Raw genomic sequence first — 8,852 nt, 5'->3', positions numbered from 1 at the left:
TTTTAAGTAGTGTAATACTGAATAATTACAATAGCTACCATTTATTGAGCATCTCCTGTTTGCCAAGCACACTGAGAGCTCTCATTTAATCCTCAAGTCAACTCTGCCAAGAAAGCATTAGTGTGCATATTTTTAAAATAAAATGAGGCTCAGGGAGGTCAAACACCTTTTCGATGAATCCATACAAAACCTGGTAAAACTTGTAGACTGTATTAGTCAGATAATATTAGAAACAATTAGTCTTAGCTCTCAGTGGCTTAATACAACTAAGGTTGATTTCTCACTCATGGTTCACATCCAAGTGGGCTTATGAGGGGGTTCTGTTCCGTATGGTTACTCACAGACCTAGGCTGACTGAAGCTCTGCCATCATATACTTACAGCATCTGCACCGAGTGGCTTTCTCCATCACCATGGCAGATGAACGGAGGCCTGGAGAGTCACACACTGGACTGAAGAATTAAAATTTTCAGTCCAGAAGTCCATGGTCAGAACAAGTCACATGGCCTTTAATATTACTAGGGGCCTAGAAAATATAGCGCAGTGCTTGGATATCCAGTGAGCAGCAAATATCACTACTACAGAGACAATCCCAGACCTTTCTGACTATAAAATAGGTATTCTGTCCATTAGACCCTAATTTCCTTTGGGTCTATCTAGACTTTTTGCCTACCTACCTTTTATTTCACTGTTTTAAAGTACCAGTTGTTAAATATTTTCCTTATAGAAAATGTAGAAAACAACACAATGGTCACAGTGGTGTAGTAATTAAGAGGATGAGCCTTAGCATCAGACTTCCTGAATTCGTATCCTGGCTCTTTTCACGTGCTGTGTGCCCTTGGGTGAGTTATTCAACCTCTCTGTGTCTCAGTTTTGTTAAAGGGAATAATAATATTAGTAACAGGGTCTACATAACAGGGTTATCAAGATTAAATGTGTTCATTGAAATAAAGCACGAGTACAGTCCTTAATATGGTGAGTGCTCAATAAATTTTGTAATTATTATTATTATTATTATTTTTTGTGAGGAGGACTAGCCCTGAGCTAACATTGGATGCCAATCCTCCCATTTTTTCTTGAGGAAGATTGGCCCTGGGCTAACATCCATGCCCGTCTTCCTCTACTTTATATGGACGCTGCCACAGCATGGTTTAACAAGCGGTGCGTAGGTGCATACCTGGGATCCGAAACTGTGAACCCTGGGGCACCGAAGCGGAGCGCATGCACTTAACCGCTTGCGCCACCAGGCCGGCCCCCAAATCTTGTAATTATTATTGCTGAACCACTTAGCTTTTCATTGAGAAAAACTGTTTCTCAGCTGCAAAATGTAACTTCAGCCAGAAAATTTGGAAACACGTGCACGGGGTCACAAAGGCAACCACATGAGAGGGAATAACAGAGCAAACCTCAAACCGCTATTGGAAAAAGAACTCAAAGGTCATGTTCAGTTGAAAGTGGTTGAGCAGTCTGGTCTTTATTGACAAAAGCGAGTGTGTGTGCACGCATCTGCGCGCGGCACAAAATGTAAAGCAGCAAGATGTTTGACAAGCCACACGTGAAATTCAGTCTTGGTAGTCCCTCCTCATGTATCCTGTACATAATGTAATGTATTTAGACATGGTCTTGTATATTCATGAATCGAGAAGTAAAACCTAAACTAAAAATACAGATTTTATTTAACCTACTCTCATTTCACACATACACACAAAAGAAATATATTCAATCTCGCCTTGGCTACCGAGGCCTGAAAACATTCTAGAGAGGCTGGATACTTCTAGAACTCTTATTCCTTCTTTTCTAGACAGTCCCTCTGGGGAATGTGATTTCTCAGTGGCTCTGTGCAGGATTCATGGGCACCATTAACTTTTCTCTCCCTCTCCTAGGGATGTGGGACCGGTAGAAAACACCTACCAGCAGTTTGCCTAACCTGTCCGGGCAGCCTTCTCCCATCCGCCAGCATCTGCTGGACACACGCGACTCTCATTTCAACACTGATAACCCAACCAAACATTTATGAGAATAAAATCTTGTTCAGGTATGCCACAAAACCTGAACCATTAAATTTATTTCTGCTTGAATTCAAGTTTGTGCTTCTCTAAATTGATAGCATTCATTAAATCCACGTGTTCACAAGCTTACTATGTCACATAGATGAGAAAAATCCTAAAGACTGAGTGCACTTTATTTATTTATTTATTTTTTTAAAAGATTTTATTTATTTATTTTTCCCCCCAAAGCCCAGTAGATAGTTGTATGTCATAGCTGCACATTCTTCTAGTTGCTGTATGTGGGACGCGGCCTCAGCATGACCAGAGAAGCGGTGTGTCGGTGCGCAGCCGGGATCCGAACCCGGGCCGCCAGCAGCAGAGCGCACGCTCTTAACCACTAAGCCACGGGGCCGGCCCTCTGAGTGCACTTTAAAATTTACTTTAAAAACGTAAGTAATTTTGAAACAAGAAATTCAAATTTCTTTCTATGTATCCTATTTAACAAAAATAATGAACGGTTAAGAGTAACTTCTATGGATATAATAAGGGCCTTAATTTAGTTTTCCTCTATTTTCCCCTATTTATCTTTGTGTCCTTTAAATAGGAGAGATTTATTTTATACTCTACACATAGTTACAGTTTTGTGCCTCCGCTTTAGTACTAGGGAATGGCTTGTTCCATCTCTGCTTCAAAAGAAGGTTTTATGATTTCGGAGGAATAGTTAAGCATCTTGAAATTAAGCAGAACATGTAAGTACAGATTATAGAGTAGACACTGACCAAATATTGTTGACATTAAGATCTACAAGGGAATTCATAATGCTCGGGGTAAGCAGTAAGAAATAGCCCTGAGAGCTCCCAATAAGTTTAAGAGGTTTTTAACTTGACAGACCAGGATAAAAGCAAGGAATTTATTCAATAAATACTTATGCCCCTCTCAACCAGATACAGGACATATTCACCAAGTCAACGGCACATTTCTTATTCTAGTTTTGTTTAGGGTCCAGGTGAAGCTATTTATTTTCCAAACAATAGCCTATAAAAATGAACTCTGTTTTTTTGATAACTGTTTCTGGCTCTCCACATTCATTTCCTTTGCCAAGTTGTATCCCTGATCTACATTTTAAAAAGTGGTTACCAACTTCCTTTGAAGTTATAAAACACGCTTGAGGTCAAGAAAGCACACCTTCTTGGGCACATTTCGCTCTGGGCTGAGATGCTGTTGTAAAGATTTGAGTCGAGGGAAGTGATGAATTCTGGGTGATGTCTAAGCACTGCAGAACTAAAATTTTGAAGGGGTAGGAGTAGGTTTTGTGTGTGATTGTTCAGAGTATTAAAAAACAGTAACACATCAGAGGGCCCCCTTGTTTCTCTTATACTGGTGGTTGCTGTTCAAACTTCCTTAGAATTTCCAAACCACTTGAGGAAGAGATGGTGATAGGAGAGAAAAGAGGTATAGAAGGAGAAGAAAGAAAGTGACACAGTTATGGGAGAAGATGTTGGAGAGGAAGAAGGAAGCAAAATCTCTAGGGAGTAGGGAGAGTAGGGGGAAAGATCTTTTATATAAATATTGTTCTCAATCATAAAAACTAAGAATAAAATTACAACTAACTATAGCTGTGAGACATCAAATGATTGAAAATAAGAAATTTGTGTGCTAAAGGAAAAAGTGCTGCTCAGGGTTTGACATGAGCAGACAAGCTTGGGCAATAGGGAAAGCTGGGCGTCAGATAGGCAGATGTAGTGTCAAATTGTCCATGGTTTTCTTTTCCACCTTGATGAACATTTCTTTACTTTTACACTGTTGCTAACCAACAGAATCAACGCTTATTTTTCACAAGTTTTACAGCTGATTTGTGTACTTTTAAATTTATTTGTGTTTACTTGTTAACTTTTTATTTGGAGAGTCTAGATATGTAGCAGAATTTCCATATACTCTTTACTCAGCTTCCCTTGATGCTAGTTTCTTATATAATCATAGTACAATGATTAAAACTAAGAAATTAACGTTAGTACTTGACTATTAACTAAACTACAGACATTATTTGGATTTCACCAGTTTTTCCATTAATGTCCTTTTTCTGTTCTAGGATCCCACATTGCATTTAGTTGTTGTATTAGTGATTGTTATGGACTGAATGTTTGTGTCCCCCCAAACTCATATGCTGAATCTAATCCCCAATGTGATGGTATTGGGAGGTGGAGCCTTTGGGAGGTAATTAGGTCATGAGGGTGAAGCCCTCATGAACGATATTGTAAGAAGAGGTCAGAGAGCTAGCTTGCTCTCTTTCCACCATGTGAGGATACAACGAGAAGTTAGCCATCTGCAACAAGAAGCAGGCTCTCATCAGAATTGGACCATACTCACACACCATTATCTGGGACTTCCAGCCTCCAGAATTGTGAGAAATAAATTTCTGTTGTTGATAAGCTGTGAGGTTTATGGTATTTTGTTCTAGTAGCTTGAGCTGATTAAGACAGTTATCTACTGCTGTATAACAAACTGCCACCATCTTAGCAGCTTAAAACAACACATTAATCATCTCATAGTTTCTGTGGGTTAGGAGTTTGGGCACCGCTTCACTGGATCCTTTGCTTAGGGTCTCACGAGGTTGTAATCAAGGTGTCAGTTGGGCTGTAGTCTCATTTGGAGGCTAGCCTGGGAAGAATCCACTTCCAAGAATCAGGTGGTGGCAGAATTCATTCCCTTGAGACTATAGGACTGAGGGCCCTGGCTTCTTGCTGGCTATTGGCTGGAGGCTACTCTCAGCCCATAGAGGCTGCCCTCACCTCCTTGTTGGTGGGCCTCCCAGAATGGCCACTTACTTCTTCAAAGGCAGCTAGGAAGAGATCCCTTGAGCGAGTCTGCCAGAAATATGGAGTCTTACATAATGTAACATAATCACAGAAATGACATCCCATCACCTTTGCCATATTCTGTTGGTTAGAAACAAGTCAAGGGGAGGGGATTATACAAGGGTGTGACCACCAGGGGTTGGGGATCATGACTGACCACCATAGACTCTGTCCTCCTCACTTGGCATGTCTCCCTAGTTTCCTCTAATCTGTGACACTTACTCAGTCTTCTTGTCCTTCATAGCCTTGACACTTCTGAAGAATTCTGATCAGTTATTTTATTGATCTGTGTACTTTTAACCATTGTGTTTATAACAGCTATTAAAATATTTTTCTCAGAAGATCATGGGCACGTCTGTATCATTTACCCTCCCCCCAAACACTACACTATTGAATAGTAATGTGTCTCTCGTATCTGTCTCTTTGTTTTTATTGCCTGAGAGATGTTGGAGGAGAGACCATATCAGGCACAAGAGACCATATCAAAAAGTAATGGATTATGTATAAAATGTTGCAAGCCTAGAAGAACGATCACATCTTTGATAGAAGTCAGAAAATTAGGGGAAAAAAATCTGGCTTGGGAAGCATAGTGGACATTTGTTATTTCCCCTCTGGGAATCTTCCCCGACTCTCAGTCTGTGCAACTCAGATGGAGAGAACTCCACTCTTAGCTCCAGCAGTGGGCACATCTGTTAAACCCATCAGAGCCCCAGGCCACAGTGATTGGTTCAGGGATTGGCCCATGACCCAATCAGAGCCACTGAGATGCTCAAATGAAACTCTTTCTAGGCTTACTGAGAAAGAGGGAGGCTTGGTATGCTATGGGACTACCTCACAGGATATAAGCTTGGAGCTGTAGTAAGCATTCTGCTATGAGTATTAATTAGTATTAGCTTTTGCTATGAGACAGAAAATCCAAATTTACAATAGTTTAAACAAGACAGGAGGGTATTTTTTTCTCACATAAATGAAGTCTGGAGGTATGCAATTCAGGCCTGTGTGGTGGCTCCAGGGTCATCAGAGAGTGGTTTCTTTCTCTCTTGCTTTGTTGTCCTTGATAACATGGCTCTACCTGATGATCCCAGATGGCTGCTTGAGCTTCCAGGTTGTAGGGAGGAGGAAGGAGTGAAGAGGGATCCTTCAAGGACACTTTCTGGAAATTGCTCATGACACTTCTACTTGTATCCCATTGGCCAGACTTAGTCATACTGCTATGCTTAACTGCAAAAGAGGAATGGAAATGTAGTCTTTATCTCAGGAGGCTGTGTGCCCAGTCACAAGTTAGAGGTTTTATTACAAAGGAGTAAGAGGAAAACAGCGATGGGAGGACGATGAGATTTTTCTGCTGTATCTCCACAAAAGGAGAGCCTGACTGAGAATAGAGCCTGTCCTGAAGGAGCAGAGTTGAAAGATGAAAATAAATCACTCTTGCCCCAAGGATATACATGAACCTCTGGATCAAGCTGCACCTGAAGCCAAACTACCCCTGCTACTTAAGCTAATAACTTTCCTTCCTACCTCCCTCCTTTCTTCCTTCCTTCCTTCCTGCCTGCCTTCTTCTTCTTCTTTTTTTTGTGAGGAAGATTAGCCCTGAGCTAACATCTTGTGCCAATCCTCCTTTTTTTGCTGAGGAAGATTGACCCTGGGCTAACATCCATGCCTGTCTTCCTCTACTTTATATGGGACGCCGCCACAGCATGGCTTGCCAAGTAATGCGTTGGTCCGTGCCTGGGATCCCAACCTGCGAAACTCCAGGCCACGGAAGTGGAGCGCGCAAACTTAACCGGTATGCCACTGGGCGGCCCTTTCTTCTTTTTTTTTTCGGCTGCTTTTTTTTTTGCGACTGAAAAAAATCTTGATTGGTACAGAAAGGAGGATTCTCCCAAAGAGCATACAGGGTCATCTTTATTTCTTTATCCTTTCAGGCTCTCCATTCCTTTCACAGTTGCTCAGAATGGCAACTGAGTTTTCCCTTAGATCTCCTAAAGGCCAAATTATGCATCTCCATGCTCCATTTCCTTTCAGCCTAAAGGAGAGGGAACTTCCTTGTGTTTCTTAGAACTTGCCTCCTTGGATTTGATTAAAATTTAAAAAATATATTGGCTTATAAATCTCTACTAAGACTCTTAAGATGGAATTCTCAGCCCTACCTAGTCTAGTATGTTTATTTATCTTTAGCAAATACTTCTTGGAATTCTTTTGCTACTCAGTAAAAACTCCTCTGTCAAATAGCTTGGCTGCATACCCACCTCCTCTTTCTCAATTATGACTTTTATTAACATTGAGAGTAGCTGTGGGAATTAGAGCTTAATGGATTTCTTTCTGTTGATCCGAGAATCCTGCCATAATAGGTCTCACTTTAAAGGGTTCCAAACAGTTGGTCAGCAATACAGCCTTTTTTTTTTTTTTTTAAAGTAACTTTGCTAATAGAATCAATTTGCCTGGCCTGTTTTCTTGGCATCTTTTTTCTGGATCTTTCCTTTGAAGCATACAAAACATTATGTTTGGAGGTTTTCCTATCAGATTCTGAAAGCATGGTTTTCACTTAAATTATTATGCTTCTCTGCACCTACTTATATCAGTAAAGTGATTAGGAGTGTCTACCAACTGCAATTCTCAGGCTATGAAATTTGGCTTTGTGAATTTAAATTACGCCGCAGCACCATATGGCAGAGGAGAAACGAGTGCTCAATTTCTTATCTAACAGAGAGTTTCTCTCAAGCAAGGGAAATTGCTGTCATAGTCCAAGTTTCATCGGCTCTCTGAGGCTTAGCATTACCTGCTGCCTCCCAAGCGCATACAGACGGGATTTTCTTAAGCCGCTGTGAGAAAAGTTGCTACAAACCATCAGAGATGAGGAGGACACATCTGGGTCAACTACTGCCTAACTTTCCACAACTGGATGCTGAGGTAGCCATGAGTACAAGGTTCTGGAAATGGAAGAATTCTGGGTGTCTTTTTTTTTTTTTAAAGATTTTATTTATTTATTTTTTCCCCCCAAAGCCCCAGTAGATAGTTGTATGTCATAGCTGCACATCCCTCTAGTTGCTGTATGTGGGACGCGGCCTCAGCATGGCCGGAGAAGCGGTGCGTCTGTGCGCACTGGGGATCCGAACCCGGGCCACCAGCAGCGGAGCGTGCACACTTAACCGCTAAGGCACGGGGCCGGCCCTGGGTGTCTTTCACTTATATTTTTTTTAAATATAAGTATGTATTTTTTAAAATTTTCTTTAACTTGAGGCAGAGCCATGTTACAGAACATCATTCCTTTCCCTCAGGGCATGATAAACAGTTGCTACCAGCCTAGTGCAATTATGCTTGGGAGCACCGTGGAGACTCCTAAAGCTTCTGAAGCACAAGGTCGAAGTCTACAAATGTCCAGGTATGCAGAGGGGGATGCTACTAATTTATGATTATGGGGACTAACTCTCTGAGTCTGTCACGGATTAATGGAACTCAGGGAGCTACACATCCTCTTTAGAATTATAAATGGGATCTTGACATTTTAGACTCTCTGCCTTCGCAGTGACTGAGTACCCTTTCTCTCACACGACATTAGGGGACACCTTACTGCCTAAGGAGATGGCAAACTCCTACTCGCCTTCTCTCAAGTTGGTGTCAGGACAATTCAGAAAGAGTCAGAATAGCCAGGGGTGGTGATCTCTCTTGTCTAGCTTGCGTATGAATTAAGCAATGTCCTTTCATAGAATGACGGTACTGGATATCTCCTTTTGCCCTCCAGATCCTCTCTCCACCACGCCCTCTGCTCCTGGTGGCTGACCTTGAGGGGTGACATCCACACGATCCCTGCCCTCTGGCTTCTGGTTGGGGTTGTCCAATGGCGAGTACTGGCAGATGAGGTTGGGATATTTATTCCTGGCACCCTCTCTGTGGGGTCACCAGTGCTGACACACTGACACAGCTCTTGTGAGGTGGCCCTCTCCTCACAGTTCTCTCTCTCTGATTTCTGGTAACTTCTCTCACTCCCTGCCCCTTCAGGCTCTGAATCT

The 8,852-nt window shown here is 41.8% G+C and overlaps 1 pseudogene; it reads left to right on the top strand.

The window, feature by feature from the left end:
- The first annotated feature begins 483 nt into the window (after positions 1 to 483).
- On the top strand, positions 484 to 8,502 carry LOC147917000 (uncharacterized; annotated as a pseudogene).
- The last annotated feature ends 350 nt before the right edge of the window (positions 8,503 to 8,852 follow it).

This window comes from Ceratotherium simum, chromosome 5 (assembly GCF_057802395.1).
Source record: "Ceratotherium simum simum isolate JZ-2026a chromosome 5, ASM5780239v1, whole genome shotgun sequence".
NCBI classification, from domain to species: domain Eukaryota; kingdom Metazoa; phylum Chordata; class Mammalia; order Perissodactyla; family Rhinocerotidae; genus Ceratotherium; species Ceratotherium simum.
This window is presented reverse-complemented; position numbering and strand designations above follow the sequence as displayed.